This window comes from Camponotus vicinus, unplaced genomic scaffold, assembly GCF_025532165.1.
Source record: "Camponotus vicinus isolate PSW18456_S1 unplaced genomic scaffold, iyCamVici1.0 SCAF_11, whole genome shotgun sequence".
Classification (NCBI taxonomy): Eukaryota; Metazoa; Arthropoda; class Insecta; order Hymenoptera; family Formicidae; genus Camponotus; species Camponotus vicinus.
The window spans coordinates 6,196,681-6,215,677 of record NW_028141947.1 but is presented as its reverse complement, the minus strand read 5'-3'; the positions used below and the strand labels follow the sequence as shown (position 1 = coordinate 6,215,677).

Here is an 18,997-nt window from a genome sequence, read left to right as displayed (position 1 = left end):
TGTTAAAAAGCATGAGCATGTGCCGAACAAAATGTAAAAACATTATTACAAATGTTTTGTGCCCAGTTGAAACAGATCGTGTCGTCAATAAAATTCAGAATACAAAATTTTCAATTTTTATTGACGAAACATCTGATATAACTAATGATAAATGGATGACTTTTCTTGTTCGATACGTTGATCCAGAGACATTAGATATTCGCTCACAATTAGTTAAATTAATTGATATTGATGCCAAAGATTCAAGCGCAGAAAAGTTGTTTGATGCATTTAAATGTGAAATGTGGAAATTACAGATACCATTTTTAAATATCGTAGCTTTATCATGTGACAATGCATCTGTTATGACAGGAAAACATTTATCGTTTAAAAAAAAATTAGAAGAAATATGTCCACATTTATTAACATTTTCATGCCCATGTCATTCCTCCGCATTAGCAGCGCATGCTGCATGTTCTAAAATGCCTGCATATTGCGAGGAATTTTAAAAAAAAATTGCTACTTATCTCAATAGCAGTCCAAAATGTACGGCTATTTTTCGTGAATTTTGTGAGTGTTTCCAAGAAACAAATCGCAAAATATTGAAATTATGTGATACGCGCTGGCTTTCGCATTATTTATGTATCGAAAGACTTCTTGAATCTTGGGATACAATAAAATACTTTCTTACTGAAATGGTTGTGAGCGAAAAAACAAATTCTGGAGAATATCTATTGTCTATGATGAACAACGTAGAGATAAAAGCTTATTTTCTATTTTTAAAATACGTTTTGAATTTCTTTAATGCATTTAATGCATTTTTTCAAGCATTAGAAACAAGGATTCATTTATTGCATCCAAAATCTTTAAACTTTCTTTTCCAAATCTGTCGAAATTTTATAAAAGAAGAATATTTAAAACCATTTTCTCCAAATATTATATTCTCCTTAAAAGAAAATCAAAAACCTGCTAATGAAATTATTTTGGGATCAGAATGTGAGGAATATCTGAACGAATTAACGCTGAAAGGTCACATAAACATTATTACAATTGTTCGAGAGAATTGTTTAATATTTTATGTGACTGCTGCAGAAGAAATTCGTAAAAGATTACCTCTAAATAATATATTTTTATCAAAGTTACAAGTTTTTCGACCATATATAAGTTTATTTGATAACAATAGAGAAACATCATTCAATGATGTTTCTTTTATAGCTAAAACTATCGGCGGTTTTGATGAAGATGATTTAAAGAAGGAATGGATGGCCTTACCATCAGATTTTACAATGGAAGAAAAACAAAACTTTTCTAAATTAAATTTCGACAGCATGTGGAAAAAAATTTTACAAAATCGACACAATAATCTTGCTAAATATCCCAATTTAACAAATGTTATAAGTACTATTAGATCTCTTCCAAATTCAAATGCCGATCCGGAAAGAATGTTTTCTCTTTTAAATAATTTAAAAACAAAAAAACGTAACAGTTTTTCGTCAGCTACTGTTAATGCTATTTGTGTATTTAAATCTGCATTAAAAACGAGAGGCGAGACAGCTATCAAAATGAAAATTGATGAAAAGCATTTGTCTCTTATGTCAGCGGATAAATTATATGTTACCGTTGCTAAAAAAAATAAAAGTATTTTAAGGTTACATGCTGCAGATACTATTGACATAGCTGGCCCCTCATCTCATAAATAATAAATTTATTAAAAACATTACGCTTGTAAAAATAAGTACGTGAAAAACATCTTGTCTGTGTAACAGACATCATATTTGTGGAAAGCAAAAGTATTAAAAACATCTTGTCTGTGTAACAGACATCATATTTGTGGAAAGCAAAAGTATTAAAAACATCTTGTCTGTGTAACAGACATCATATTTGTGGAAAGCAAAAGTATTAAAAACATCTTGTCTGTGTAACAGACAACATATTTGTAAAAAGCAAGAGAATAAAAATTATCTTGTCTGTATAACAGACATCATACTTGTAAATGACAAAATAATGCAATGTGGTATAATACCCCGTGGGTGGTGTGGAAAATCGCCACACTCGTTAAATTTTTTTATTTTATTATTTTAAATGTATATATATGGAGAAAACAAGTTCAATTATTATATTAAATAGTTTTATAATATATTTTTGTAATATAATTAGTATATATTTATATTTGTATATATATTTGTATAATATATTTATAATATATATATATATATATATATATATATATATATATATATGTATATATATATATACACATACACATACATATTATAAACATATTATACGATAAAAAAGCTGTAAGAGAAACATTGAGCGCATATCGAGATATCGAGGAGCAAGCAGCGTGTAGCGTCGCGCGTCGGCCGTCGCATTCGTTAGTAAGAGGAAGACAGAAGACTGTATTCTGTCCTCTTCTACTATCCGAAGCTAGCCGAAGCGCCGAGCTCACACGTACGCTTACGCTCACATCCTCATTACCCCCTCCACGCCGTGTTGCATGTTGCTTGCGGCGGAGATCTGGCAGCTTTGGCTTGGCCGGCTATTCCCTGGGACGCCGAGAGATTGAAGGTCTATTGTGCCTTGTAGAGAGGATTCAAGGCGGAAAGAGAATAAACATTCATATATATATATTTTTGTACGAGTTTATTTATTTTATCCAGATACATATATATATATGGGGCATTCTTTCTCAACGAGAGACCCCCCGCCCCCAAAGTTGGTTTTGACGTAAAGAGTTCTAATATGGCTTAAAATTGAGGTAATTATATCTACTTTTAAATGCAAAGTGGCAAAATAAAAAATTCAAGATGGCTGATCCAATATGGCGGACAATGTACATAAAATTGCTTAAATTCGCTTGAAACTCGTTACTCGGGGGTTTTTGGTGTCGCTGAACACGAATCTGACATTAGATTTTTAAAATTCAAAATGGCGGATCCAATATGGTGGACGATTTTTTAAAATTATATCGAATTCACATGAAAATTGTTACACGGGAGTTTTAAGGTGATTGAATAGAAATGTAACATAAGATATTCAAAATTGAAACAAAGGCGGATCCAACACAATGTTCCTAAAGCATAATAAATAGCAAGACAAGTTTTCAGTCCAATAAGCAAAGGCAAAGCAATATCAAAGTTCAGGCAGTGAAGGCAAGACTAGTTAATGTTCTAACTAGTAAAAGTAAGACACGTTGCTGGAACAAAAAGCAAAGTAATGACTAGTTAAGGGCTCAACCAGTAAAGGCAAGACAATTCCATAATTCAACCAGTAAAGGTAAGACTACTGAAGTTCAATCCTGTAAAAGTAAGAGTAGTCGGTTGTCCAACTAGAGAAGGCAAGATGATGATTAACTCTAAAGCACAAGTCAAAATGACAATAACTATTTTAATATCAAAGTTAATAGGTCAGAACATTTCCAGTTGGAGCATTGGAATATCTTTTTATTAGCAATTGTTTATTGTCCTGAACAAGGAAGCAATGATTTTTTAATATTTCCGGGACTGGTGGAGCTTTGCTGAATCTTTTTTTGAGGAACCTTTCCACTTTCTCATGCATTTTGCGACTGTAGTATAATACTTTTATACTTGTGAAATGGTTCTGACTCCATTTGACAAGTTTTTCAACTGATAAAATGGCTTCAGCCGGCTTAAGCAAAAGACTATTTCTTGCAGCTTCTCGTTTGAACAACGCTCCAATACCATCTGACGCTCCTTTTCCTTGCGCAGTCGCATGAACATGCCATTCAGCTCTAACTCCAAAGTCTTCTTCATGATGAATCAAGTTTTTCATCTGGAATTTGTTTTTGAAGTGTTGCTTGGCCCCATCGCTAAAATAAATAATTTTCCTTACGTTCAGGTTCTCCTTTAAATAGGGTATTAACATTTTTTGCATGGTGTAAACTGCGGCAGTATCATGACGTGTACTTTCTGATAAAAATACGAGGCTCTTGTGTTTAATTGTGGAATCTTCTTTGAAATAACACACAACAGGAAAGACTGTGCATTGTGTGTTATTAAAATGGAATGCTTGAGATGCATCTTGAGCAATGTACTTGTAGTTCTCAGAAAAATCCATAACAACTAGTACTTCATCATCATCTAAATTGCCTTTTTTAACATTAAAGAATTGCGACTGCTGTTTCGCTAAGAATGAGTGAGGTTTCAAAAGTAGAAACTTATTACTCAATTCTTCTATAAATTCTGCTGTGGGGATGATTTGAGTTTGCAATGTTGATCTGTCTGTGCCAGCCCATGCACTAAATTGTACGTGATGAATATTCTTCTCCTCTAATAATTGCAATATGTATTGAGAAAAGTCTGCAATGCTTGGGCACTCATCACATTCACCAAGAAAGCAATTCTCACTCGGATTTTCGCAAGTGATTTGTTGTAAAAAAATCCTTATAACTTTTAATTGGATTTTCAGAATTTTCAGTTAGCTTTTCAATATTAATCGCATCCAATAACAACTTACAATTGTGATGAATAATACAGACACAGACGGAATGGGTTCCACTGCCACCAGCAAGGATACATTCTTTTGGACGAAGTTGTGCAAATTTGGTAAAACTTACGGGAAAGTCTTCGTTACTTTCTTTGTATAAACAAAAGAGACCCTTCAAATCTAAAAGTAAAAGACGTTTCTGCATCAATGAACGCCCTTCCTCATTCTTTACAGAGACAACATCTTTCTTGCCAGGCATTATCCTACTATTTTCGTCACTAGTATAAAAGTTCACTATATTTTCTACAGTAGATTTAGATAATGCTTTGCCAGCCTTCGTTGTAGTCTCTGCCAAAACGCCATTTGCATCTCTAAGGTCTTTAGCTTTCTTTGCAAATGACCAACTGCAGCCAAATTCTTCTGAAATCTTTTTGGCACTCTATGTTTTCGGAAGTACGGTGAGAATACGTAATCTCAACGGATCATTATTTGGCAAGGTGGAAAATTTTTCTTTTAAATCACTCATCATATCTTCTAATTCAATTTCCCTTTCTGAACGAGAAATATCACTACTCACCTCCATTTCATTTAATTGAGGTTCTAACGCTTCAGAGTCTCCTCTATGAATTACAGGCTCATTTTTTTTGCGTCTGCATTCCCAACAAATTTTAACGGAATCAGGAAGATCAGGAAATTTTCGTTTCATACTGGCAGATATCTTTCTCAAATCCTTACCTTTGTGATTCAAAATACCAAAAGCTTCGTAAGGATTGCAACATCTGTCGCCATGCAGGTTGCTCTCACTTGCCATACTGATTACCAAACTCGTAGTCAAATAAAGCAAAATGTTGAAACACAAATGTTAACAAATAGTGCTTTTTAAAATAATCAAAACAAATAAAGGAAAAATCAAAACTCAAGCCAAAAAAACAAAAATGTTGAAACACAATTTTTAACAAATCATACTTTTTACATTAATGAAAACAAATCAATTTAATAATCAAAAATTAAAACTCAAGAAAAAAACCAAAATGATTAATCACAATTTTTAACAAATCGTGCTTTTTGAAATATAACAATAAATACAATCTGCAAAGAAAATTATTAAATTATCTCAATGTTAAAGCATATAATGTTTGTAAAACGAATCAATTTCATTTGTTTTTACAAACATGAAAAATAAACGGAAAAGAAAAAATACTAGTACTACATTCAGAAACTTATTACCACATTGCATGCGGGAAACGTACTTTTACGTTTTTTGCAGTCTGTCACTGGAGCGCGGGTCACGTAAAAGTACGTGATTCACGAAAAAACGCCCGCTGCACGCGTAAGTCCGCGGCGAAATATACCCGCATGCAATGTGTTAAAAACTACATTTGACGCCTTGGATCGTAGAACTCGCCCGACGTTCGAACAGCGGAAAATAAAAAGTTTAGAAAGTAGTCGTTTAATTATTTTTTGTTATCAATAATAGTAGGTCGGTAACTGCACTCTTATCGGTTCACGGACAAAAAGTGTCGAGGGAAGTTCAGAGTTGAACAAACTTCCAGTGAGACTTTTGTTCTTTAATATTCAAAGAAGTTTTCTGGAAAATTTCAAATAGATTGGTTGTAAATTGGCTAAAATATCGTTTATTTAATAAAGCGTGCGGCGCCGTCAACAACTGCTCAGCGTGAACTAAACCGCATGGATTTCCTCCTCGGCACTTCTACTTACTCAGATTTAATTAAAAAAAATTTTTTCTTTTAATTTAATTAGCTGATTATTAAACAAATCTCGTTAATGATATATTAAATATTCACAATTTTCATGTGAATTAGATATAATTTTAAAAAATCGTCCACCATATTGGATCCGCCATTTTGAATTTTAAAAATCTAATGTCAGATTCGTGTTCAGCGACACCAGAAACCCCCGAGTAACGCGTTTCAAGCGAATTTAAGCAATTTTATGTACATTGTCCGCCATATTGGATCAGCCATCTTGAATTTTTTATTTTGCCACTTTGCATTTAAAAGTAGATATAATTACCTCAATTTTAAGCCATATTAGAACTCTTTACGTCAAAACCAACTTTGGGGGCGGGGGGTCTCTCGTTGAGAAAGAATGCCCCATATATATATATATATATATATATATATATATATATATATTCCTTTCTTTATAATAGAATACAGAAATGATTATAAATCGTCATTCACTCTTCTCGGGGATAGTCATACATAGCAGGGAGGAAATAAGAATACTCTATGTCTATCGTAGTGGAAGGTGCCTCTATAGGAACTTGGGGAATATTCAAGGGTTCGAAATTATTTGAGTCTTCGTATACTACGGGTGAATAATTGGGTGGAGGGTAGACGTCGTCTTCCTCTGAGTAATAAATATATTGGGCGATGGTATCTGGATTTTGTGTTGTTCCCGAGTTTTGTTCCCAATTTGTTGAAGACCCTGGGATTGGTGAGTTGCTAGAAGTCAATGAAATAGTGGAGCAGTTACTCCAATCGTCTACAAGTCCTTCTACAAGTCCGTCTACGAGTCCTTCTACAAGTTCGGAAGTTGTATAATGGTTACTGATGGAAGGTTGAGTAAAAAGGGTGGTGTTCTCGGTATCTTCCTGAAGGTCTATGATTTCCTGTTCAAGAATGATAAGAGGAATCTGGGGTTCTGGTGATTGGGATTCTAGATCAACTATTTCGGGGGTTGGTGAAATGATATCGTTGTCTATGGTGATGATTGGATAGAAGGTGCGTCGTGATCGTCTATTCCGTCGTACTTGATGAAGAGTGGCTCGACGGGTATTTGAATTAGTGCGTCGCGCTCGGACCATCTATTGTTTAAATAATTAGGTGAGAATTTATTTAGTTTATTATTAAGATCCTGGTGATTTGATGTTACTCACGTTGACGAATCCGAATAAAAACCCAACAGCTGTTAAGTAGAAAGAAAAAGGGGGGTTCCGCGTGAATATTTAATCAGTAAGTGTTATCCCAAGAGTAGTAAGAGATAGTCAGATAGACATTCCCAAAGTTTAATAAAGTTATAGGCTGAGAAAGGTGAATAGTGTTAGTACTATAAATTATCGATCTATGGTAAACTTCGACTCCCGAAAATTATCGACCGTCGGTAATGTAGATTTCTGTTTTACCGACCGATGGTCAGCGTCACTTTCTGTTTTACCGACCGATGGTAAGTTAGATTTCTGTTTTATTGACCGATAGTTAGCGTCACTTTCTGTTTTATCGACCGATGGTAAATTTTGACTGAGAGTGCTCGGTAAGTTATCGACCGATGATAAGTTTTGACTGAGAGTGCTCGGTAAGTTATCGACTGATGGTAAGTTAGCAATCTATGGTAAGTTAGTATTTGTAGAGATTGCAGGGTTTGTTAAATTGTTAAGTTTCAATTTTGAGTTTAGTTTTATTTATTTGGTTCTCTGAAAATCGAAAAGGGGTTCGAGGAGGAATAAGGAGATCGGATACGTTGACAAAGTATCCACCTATCATACGTCTGGCTTGGCATTAACCTTGTAATTTTAGGTTATAATTAATTAATTGTTTATACTAATAATAATTCAAGTTGTTATAAACTAAGCCAGTGTATCGTTTCTAAATTCTGGGATATATCTCGTATCTTGAAATCGAGGCTTGATTCAACCTGACGTTAACGTCAACCAGCTCCAAGATCAAAAGGTCAACTTTTATCATTGGAATAAATTCCTCAAGATAATTGCCTATTAACCGGGCCGAAATTGTATCTTCGCCTACTCAAACGTCGATTGACAGGAGGCCGCTAATTTTTTGTTTGCCTCACCAGCTCTAAGTTAAGAAACAACCTCTATCATTGGAATAAATTCCTCAAGATAATTGTTTTTTCACCGAGCCAGACTTGGGTTCGACCTGCCGCTGCAGTTTCGCACTCGCTCACTGTCTATCGCGTCGTCTTATCAAGGAGATAAGTCCCAAACAAATCTTCCAATTGGAAATAATATTTAATTAACTTAAGTACATGGATGAGGGAAAATGGATAGTCGAAGGTATAGTTTCCCGAATTAAAACTATTATGCGGTTTTAATTTAATTAGCATTAGTTGAAATGAAGTTGAATTGAAAGGTTAGAGGAATGACAAATTGGCCGTGTATTTACCAGTATCTGCTGTATCCTGATGTGTGAAGGCGGCTTCCCTTCACTAGGTTGATGAGTGGACGCTGCTTTCTTCCGCTGGATACCGTCTACCTCAGTGACAGTTCGGGATGGAGGTTGCAGTCCAGGAGTTCGATTGAGAAACTCAATGTTCAATAGTCATTGAATTTATTAACTGAATACGCGTACAAAATCTCGGAGATATAAGTATTAACTTGAAGATCGGTGGGCAGAATGCCAGTTATTAACTGTTGAAAACGTTGGGCCAAATGCCAGTAGTTGTTAACTGTAGTAGATCGTTGGGCAAAGTGCGAGGAGGACCGCTCTGTACGGGTTCATATAGTCGTCAGTCCCGATTTTGCACACGAGCCCAATGGTGGAGGATGCGCTTCAATGTGGAGGGAGTTGAGTTGTGATTGGTTCCCTCCTTTGCTTCTGGATGCGCGCGCCTCGAAAGATGCGCGCGCCTCGAGAGACGTGCCGCGTTGTCAATAGGTGATTGGTTCCCTCTGACGTGCCGGATGCGTGTCGAATTGTGATTGGCTCTCTCTGACGTGCCGGATGCGCGCGCCTCGGAAGATGCGCGCGCCTCAGCGTGGGCGGCGCGGTCGCTCATTGGTTCCCTTCTCCGGGCTGGTTGCGCGCGCCGCTGGCACAAGCGTGGGGAAGATGCGCGTACTGCTGGGCGTTGCCGCAGAAATTGGGCGTAGTTTAATTTGTAGATGGTGGGACTCTTCAGAATTGGAGTGGGGGTGACGGAGCGGTCAGTATAGAATCGGCTATACTGGTTACATTGTATTTTGACATATAAGTTTTATAATAATTATTAGACCAGAATTTCTTTGCAGTTTTCATGCATATATTTTCTAATGTAGATTTTTAAGCTCTAGCTGTAGAAATGTCAACGGAGTTTCTAGCATGCTCCGTTCAAAAGTTCATTTTTGTCTTTACGTATTATTATGGATAATGCTTTTAAATATTGTTAATAAATTCTGACATCATAATTATTATAATTACAATTATTTTAACATATAAGTATTTATGATTACGTGGTAGAATATAGATATATAAAGACTATAAATTATTTCAATAAGTTGTGCAACAATCCTTATTCTTTGGATTTTAATAACTGTTAGGTTTTTGCATTAATAAATTAATAAAAATTATTGCATATGCTTAATACGAATATTTAACAATAAATTCGTTTGTCTCTTATTAGTAGTTAATTATTTCATCATGTTGCGCAATAATATTCGAGCGGAATATTCCATAGCTTTTGGAATGCGACGAGCTCGGCGTTTCTGAGAATTGCAATCGACCGGCGTTTCTGAGAAATGCATTGCGTTTAACCTTTGTTTGACACACTGGGGTACAATCAACCCGACGTTTGTTCTATGTTAATTTAAAGTACCCAAATCTAAGAAAATCGGGTCTGTGGCGCCATCTGGCATTAATTCGAGGGTACTACGATCTCCCCAAGCTATGAGCATAATTTTCAGACCGTTAGTGTCTGTGCGACAGTAGACCGAACTTGAGTGGTCACGCCTGTACCCCAGTGTGTCAAGAGCGTTCGAGTACGTGATTTTTGTGACATTTTTTTTTGACTGATTTTAAAGTGCAAATCAAAGTTTAAGGTAAATATATTGTATTGTACTATGTCTAATTTTTTTTCGACAGTGTGTAACGTTTTATTTGCATATTAGATGGCGTATAATTTACGGCCTCGGTGTATACGCGACGAGTTATTGCAGAATGCAGAATCTGACGAGGAAATTGTTGAACAAAGTGATGCTGTAATTAGTTCGAGCGATAGTGAAGGTTTTTCGTGTGCTTCAGCAGCTGAAGAAACCGATGAAGATATTGAAATGGAAGATGTAAGTCTAAATGAACGCCTCAATCAGTCTCGTGCTCGAGGACGACCTGCCACAAAGCTGAGAGGAAAAAATGGATTCGTTTGGAATACAACATTTTCTACTCGAAGATCAGATCGTCAATCTGATATTTTACCTGAAATAGTACCTCGCCCAGCTGGTAATGCTCTACATGCAAATACGATTGAAGAGTTTTGGAGTTGTCTGTTCGATAAAAAGATGATTGATATTGTGGTCGAAAACACCAATAAAAAAATCGAAGAAGAATGCCTGCTTCTTGTAACTGAGAATAGAGAAGAATCATATCATTATCACACAGACGAGATCGAAATGAAAGCGTATATCGGAGTGCTTTATTACACTAGTCTATGGAAATCAAGTAAAGTCAACGACAATCGGCTGTGGGACAAAAAGAATGGTATTACGTTCTACAGGTGTATGTTTTCAAGAAGTAGATTTACTTTTTTGACAAACTGTTTACGTTTTGATGATAAGGACACGAGAGATAAAGATGACGGATTCGCTCCTATTCGTTCATTGTGGAGTATTTTTATTGAAAACTGCAAGAATAACTATGCGCCAAGTAGCCGATGTACCGTTGATGAGCAGTTGTTGAGTTTTCGAGGACGTTGTGCTTTCAGAGTGTACATGAAAGATAAACCAGATAAATATGGACTCAAAATTATCAGCCTCAACGATGCAGAAACTTCATATATGATTTATGCAGTTCCGTATTTAGGTAAAAATACTGAGATAGTTCAACGAGATGAAGCAATTCCAGAGTATTACTTTCGCTTAGTTACTGAGCCTATTTATAACAGCAATCGTTCAGTTACTTGCGATAATTGGTATACTTCAATACCTTTACTTTTGCGTATGTTCAAAGAACCCTTTAATATTAAAGTAACTGGCACATTGAGAAAAAACAAACGAGAGATTCCTGCTGAATTTATAGTTGCACCTAAAGAACGACCTACTACTAAGTTTGCGCATACGAAGGATTTAACTCTTCTTTCTTTTGCTCCAAAAAAGAAAAATAATAAAGTGGTTATCATCGTTTCTTCTTTCATGCATACAAATAAAGTAACAAATGGAAAATCTGATATTGTTAGGTATTACAATTTGAATAAAGGAGGAACTGATACTTTTGACAAACTTTGTCATTCTTATAGTGTGACTGGAAGGACAACTAGGTGGCCAATGAGGTATTTTTTTGGCATTTTAGATCAAGCCATAGTAAACTCCAGAATTTTGCTCACGTGTAAATTAAAAATTGATGGAAGCAGTGAAAAAGTTACGGCGATTGACTGTTTGGAAAAATTGCACATGCATCTTGTAACACCGCATATACAAAATCGGTACGCAATCGTAACACTTCGAAAAGACATCCGGCTTGGAATCGCAGGCATTTTACAGTTAGATGTAGAACGATCACATTGCCTAGTAAATGTTGAACTGCGACAGCCCCAACGATGTGTAAGTTGCACTAGGAAACAGGACAAAAAAAGTAGAAAAGCTTGTGCATCCTGTCATCGTCCTATCTGCAGAGATCACAGCTTTATTATTTGCGACGATTGTTCCGGAAAATAATTGTAAAATGCTTGAAATGTACAATTATTATTAAAACTTATGTTTAATTGTGTAAATGTAATAAAGTACATGTTGCAAGAAAGAAAATACATCATATATTTGCTTCGGTATAAAGTTTACTTTTTTCACAAAATTTCATTTTTCATTCTCCGGAATAAATACCTTTTTTGAAAAATCGCCTATTCTACTATTTTTTTTCTTAAAGTGGTATATCTCAAGCTAACTCACCTGAATTTTTAGCGATTTTTACCAAAAATTAAAAAAGTTATAAATTTTTAATCAAATGTGTTTTTTTTTCAGTTTTTTTGAGTATTCCAATTTTTTTAACATACTTACTTTTAATATTTTACTATATAACTTTTGCAATCTTCAAAAGAAACTTTTCAAAAGCCTGTAAAAAAATTCTCAGGTAGAAATATTTAATATTTTATTTTTTATGATGATTTTTGTCGATGGGGTACAAAAAACCCCAGTGTGTCAAGTATGCTATTCTAGAGAAGTGTGTCAAACAAAGGTTAACCTTGAGTGCCTTATAGCGACTTATAATATTGCATACGTAAAATCATATTTAAAACTTGACTTATAAAATTAGTAATATTCAAGTTTTCGTAATTATGCATATATGTATCAACTCAGCTTTTTATGCTCTTTAAGTAAAAATTATTAAGAGATTTATATCCATATTATTTTTTGAGTTAATAAGTAATCAAAGATTTTTGATATAGTCTATGCCTTAAAATAATGAGATATATGTATAGTCGGTGCTGAGACGTGTACAAATACATATATATGTATATAAAAAGTCCTTTGGATTTTGGTTTGTAAAATTTTTTAGTATCAGGATAATATATTAATAAAGGAGGTATACTCTTATATGTCGGTAAAGTTAGCAACATCATACCTCGGGTCGGTATTAACATCCGTCGGTAATGTGGGTACCAACATTATTCATCGTCGGTAGGGTAGGAAACATCGTTATCCTACATCGGTAATTACCATGTGTCGGTAATATAGGAAGTAACTTTATCATCAGTCGGTAAAGTGGGAAGTGATTTTATCTTCAGTTGGTAATGTCGGTAACTGCGTTATCATGAGTCGGTAACTTTTGTGTCGGTAACTTTTACTCTGTCGGTAAGGTAGGAAACTATTTTACCATCTGTTGGTAACTTTTGTGCGGGTGACATTACCTACTGTCGGTAAAGTAGGAAATTACTTTACCCTCCGTCAGTAATTTTTCTGTCGGTAACTTTTACTCTGTCGGTAAAGTAGGAAATTACTTTACCTTCCGTCGGTAATTTTTCTGTCGGTAACTTTTACTCTGTCGGTAAAGTAGTAAGTTACCTTACCTTCCGTCGGTAACTTTTCTGTCGGTAACTTTTACTCTGTCGGTAAAGTAGGAATTTATTTTATCGACTGTCGGTAACTTTTGTGTGGGTGGTAAAGTAGGTAATTTTTATGCGGACGATACTATATGCGGGTAAATACTTAAAATTATTTCTATTATTCCTGAGTGAGGTTATGTTATGTATAGCTAGCTTCTTAACAAAGAAAGATTATTTTCGGAGATATTGACAATAGTATATCGCGCGGCGGAATGATATTGATGTACTATAAGTATTGGTGTTAATAGATTGCGCGGTGAGATTTTATAATAAGAAACATTGGTGATAATAGATGGTGCGGTGGAATTTTAATTAACAATATTAATTATATTAACAATAATATGTTACGCGGTGGGATTAAGATTTATATGTTCGTCGGTGGAATTACAGTTCAAAGATTATAGAGGCAAATTTTGCATGTTTAAATAAAAATAAAAATTTTGTTGCGGGACGTAACAATTAATTACCAAAATCAGGATGACAAGTGTATGTACCGGGAAATTAATAATAAGAATAAAATAGCAACGTGATTTTATACGCGTAAATTAATAAGTCAGTCTAAGCGCTCAAGGCAAAGCCAGCGTGCCGCGTTATCTGTTGGAATCCACCAACAGTCTTATCTCCCCTATTGCATGCGACGTTCATGCGTTAGCCTTTAGACAAAAGAGACTCTAAAATAATATTCTTATAAGACCACGACGTAAAATAAAATTCAATTTCTTGTCTACAAATTATTGCCCGACAATACATATATACTTTCATTCTGGTTATTTAATTGCAAAATCTCATATATAATCAAAATGAAATAACAAATGATTAACAATGACTAAACAATAATCCATTATTTATTAAATAAATGAACCTTACTAATGAACCCTTCTGAAAATCAATATTTCTTAATCAATAAAGCATAATTAATTGAGCAAATTTCTACTAAATACTTTCTAATTAATAAGCACATACATATATGTATACGCCCATTATTCGAAAATCGAACTCCTTATGTCCATTGACTACACCTCAGAGTCCCGCCGTTTACCTACATTCCCGATTGCCAACTGCTTCGTTTGCGCACAACATTTTGCCGACAGCTTCTTTTGCCGACATTCCCGATTGCCTACATGTATTATTGCACACACACAAAAAAAAATGAAAATACGAAAGTACAATTGCACACACGACATTATTGCGCACATGCACATTGCACACATGACATTATTGCACACATAATAAATCATATTAACACATTGCACACATGACATTATTGCGCACATGCACATTGCACACATGACTTTATTGCACGCAAAAAATTTAATCATAAAAATAAATGATAATAAATAATGTAAGGTAATAAAATATATATGAATAAAACAGAAAATTCAATAAGGGAAATTAAAAATATATATATATATATATAATAATAAAGGAGAACAGAATACGAGCCTAATTCCAACTTTAATAACGATAAATGTACGGTCTTATAAAATTTCAATATGCATGATTCTATATGTACTAATTATTAAAATGAATTATAAGCCTCCTTATAAGAGCCAACGCACCGCGTTATCTCCCCTAATGTTTTCAACGTCCGCGCCGAGTCTTAAGACAAGGGGGACTCGAGAATAGATCATACATGAATATTATAAGGAGTGCTTTCTTATTGCGAGCGTAATAAATTATTATGAAATTATAAGTTATAAAAGAATATATATATTGTATGTCAAATTAGGCCATATCATTAATTAAGGAGATTCGACAATAATACATTTTAAGCAAACTTCTAGTTTTCAAAAAGGAAATATAATACATATTTAATTATTAAATAATTACAAAACAAATTCAATAATGTAGTTAAAAATTTAACAACTACATTTATTAGATTTTACAAAACAATGCGTATAAACATATGTATATATGTATATTCTATGTAATAAAATATAATGGTTTATAACACCAGAATTTATTAACAATATTATTAACTAAAACTATACAATTAATGGAAGATGAGTTAAATATTACTTTTGAACGGAGCATGCTAGAAAGACCGTTCACATTTCTTTTGAAAGAGGCTAAAATTTTGCATTGAAAAATATATGCCTGCAAACTACAATAATTCTGGTTGTTAAAAGACTATTATAAAAACCTTACCGTTTGTAAGATGAATTAACGAGCTCGACGCACGGATAATACTGACAGCTCCGTCGTCCCCACCATCCCCACGCAAGAGCACGCCCACTACGTCACAGCGCGCTCGAAGAAGAAGGATAGCCATAGCGGCCAACGGCGGTCGAGCCGCCTACACCCGGGAGCGCCGCATTCTCCTACCACTGCGGACGCCCGGCACGGAGTAGGGACCAGAGGGTACCTCAGGAAGCGCAGCTCAGTCTTCCGTGCATTTGACCTGGAGCTCTCTAAAAGAAAGGAACAACAGCGATCACGAGCATTTACGAAGCGAATAAAGACTTAGTCTTTGAACATTTTCCGAGCTAAGGACTTAGTCTCGAGAGCTGTCAAATATCAGTATACTTTAAATAATAAAGTGCCTTATTCGAAACATCATTGAGGTCTTCTGCCAATTCTTTATCACCGACTCCTTCGACTCTCCCTCAAAGGCATCGCCGAGGCTGACTGTCTTCCACGGAGATTCGACGCACGTTCCAACGGCAGTACTTTTGGGTAAGTACTCGCTTTAATTATTCAATATTTTCCTCTTCATCTCTCGTGATCTGCAACTAGTAACCGAATATTATTATTACTTTACCATACCCTATTGAAGAATTTTATTACGCGTAATAGAGTCAACAACTTACCTTCATACAGTTCCAACGTCTCCTCCTTCTGATAACACGAGTACGTTGATTGCATTTGAACATTAAACGCTCAGTCTGTCTTTGGTTTTATCCACAAGAGTGAATCGTCGCCTTCGACTTGTCAATCGATGTGCATTGGGTAGCCTACCCTACCTCTCTGCCGTTTCCGCGAAGAATTTTCTCTAGGGAAATTTCTTTACGGACTCTGTGCCACTGTGACGTGACGTCTTGCACATCGACACTTGTCGTAGAGCACGGGACGCGCTCTTTAAGGACCGACTGACACATAGTATGATAACTCTGGTTTAGTATAATATATTAGAAGAATTATTTTATAATAATAAAACTAAACCAGCAGGCACGGTATCCATCTTATATTCAAACATCCCTACATCCCCCTCTTTACCACGTCACTGCATGAGAAAAACTAACTAATAATCCTCTCTTATAATAATTGAGTTAAGTCGCTATTTCAGAATCTATCCTGTCTCTTTCTCTAAACGTGTTACGAACCACCGTATTTACGCGCCACATTCATTTTGACAGGTGTCCCCTCTCGAAACTCATAACCATAAGTAACTCTATCCTCGAGTCATTCCGAAACAATAGAAAGAAAATTTTAATGAACAATAAATATTTCTCGGTAGATGGTTAATGCACGACGCCGTTCTCCGTTGTCAGATTCCCCTCCACCAAGCAGGCGTAAGGCGTCGCGAGCTATTTAGACAGCGATTATTAAGGGACCGACGTTCCGTCGCGCGCCAATTATTCGTAGATCGGGACGAAATTCCAGACGAAATAGTACGAGCAGTAAACGATCGCGAAAATATTCCGCAACATCTTTCCTTCGCCCCTTTACCCCCCGAGGTCAACCCCGAAGTCAACAGCGAACATAACCTCCAAGCGATACCGGCTGGTGAAGAATCAGAAGAGGAGCTAGAATCAACAGACGAAAGCTCGGGTAGTTCAAGCGACGACTCTACAGTAGTCTATAACCTGGACGACCATACGGCCGAAATTCCGCCAGGACTACTCCGTGCTTGGGAGTGCAACGCGGAGATAAGAAGAAGCCCAGTGACACAGGACCGACAGGTCCAGACTACATTTCTCCGCCGTTCCGATAGCCCGGCCTCGTTTTCCGACTACTCAACCCCGAATTACTCTCCCGTTAGACTCGGAGAATTCGAGTTCGACCCCATAGAAATCTCTCCTATAGACGAGAGTTTGGCAGACCAAGAAGTCAATAATATTTTAGATTATCTAAATAGTGAGGAGTTCTTGGGAACTATAGATGACGTGTATCACACATAATTTAACAATAAATTGAGGAAAGAAGGGATAATCTAAAATAGTTTTAAATCATTTCGTTGAATATACCGTATAAAATCAGGCTAATAAAATTGAAAATATATCTATATAAGTATTTTTGTATTCTTGATATGACAATAATAAATAAGGAAATCTTGTAAAGAAACATCATAACAAGGATTCGACTTTTATTTATTCGTCAACCTGAGCATTCCTGAAAAGAAGCTTCATACAGATCCTGAATCTCTCGGCGTCCCAGGGTATAGCCGGCCTAGCAGGTTGCCCTGAAAAAGAAATAGAGAGATACAACCTTGTTCGTCCCTGCACGGTAAGCCCTGTAGAATCGTTGGACAAACGATCGAATAGGACGTAACAACAGAATCGAAGATACATGGGTTCAACTCACTCCTAGTATCCAAGTTAGACAGCTACCGTCTCAACAGCTAAAACCTATGGCTGCTCTAACCTGGAGATACCTCACTCCAGGATCCTTAGCTACCAGTGGAATCTACTCCGAAACGGACATGGAGAAGCTAAGAAATCATATTATGTTCCCAGCCGAAAAGCCAGCCTTACTCAGTGCTGTTGCTAGAGGACTAACTGGCCATTCCATGAACACTGAAGGAATCTCAATATATAACCTACTGGATGAAAACTCTCTAAATAAAATTGTAGAGAGCACAGCCTCGCGGATCTGGAAAGGATTCGTAAATTTTGGATCAGCTACCGCAGGAATCGTTGGAATCTTCATGATTATTCGCTTAATAAAATTAGTTATTGACACAGTCATTCATGGATACGCTCTCCACACTGTATATGGTTGCAGCCTTCACCTACTCGGAGCTCTATGGAGCTCCCTCGCAAATCTACTACTTCACATGGCACGAGAACCCTCTAAAAGGGACGGAAATGACAACCAATTACCTGGCGGAAGGACAACCATGCAAACCTCCAACATCGATCTCATTGCACCTCCGGAAGAAATTATTCAACAACCCCCTCCAGTCAAACCTCCAAGGACAATGAAACCCTGTCACGAGGAAATCACCAAAAACGTAAATATGCCTACATCATATACAAATTTACAAGATCGCCTAATCACTCTAAACGAAAACATTTAATCTCCCTAGACCAAAATCCTCCGAAAACAATCGGATTTTGTTCTTATTATGGGGAAGGTGTTACGTCCCGCAACAAAAAATTTTTAAATATTGCTTTGTAGAATAATATCAAGAATTTTTCATCTTATATAAGTTTTAAATATAATTATATATAATCACTATATATTCATATCGTTATATATTATATGTAATCAATCAATATTCATATTATTTAGTTACCTTATATAACCAAAATAGTAGCAACCCACCAGTGTTAACCGAATAACTGGTTTTATATACATATATTAATCAAACAGAATTAATGTATTTCTCAAATTAGTTGTTATAATTATTGTAAAAAGGATT

General features: G+C 35.7%; 1 pseudogene; it reads left to right on the top strand.

The window, feature by feature from the left end:
• Positions 1–18,652, top strand: part of LOC145962242 (uncharacterized) — a 33,982-nt pseudogene extending 15,330 nt beyond the window's left edge.
• Positions 18,653–18,997: the final 345 nt, after the last annotated feature.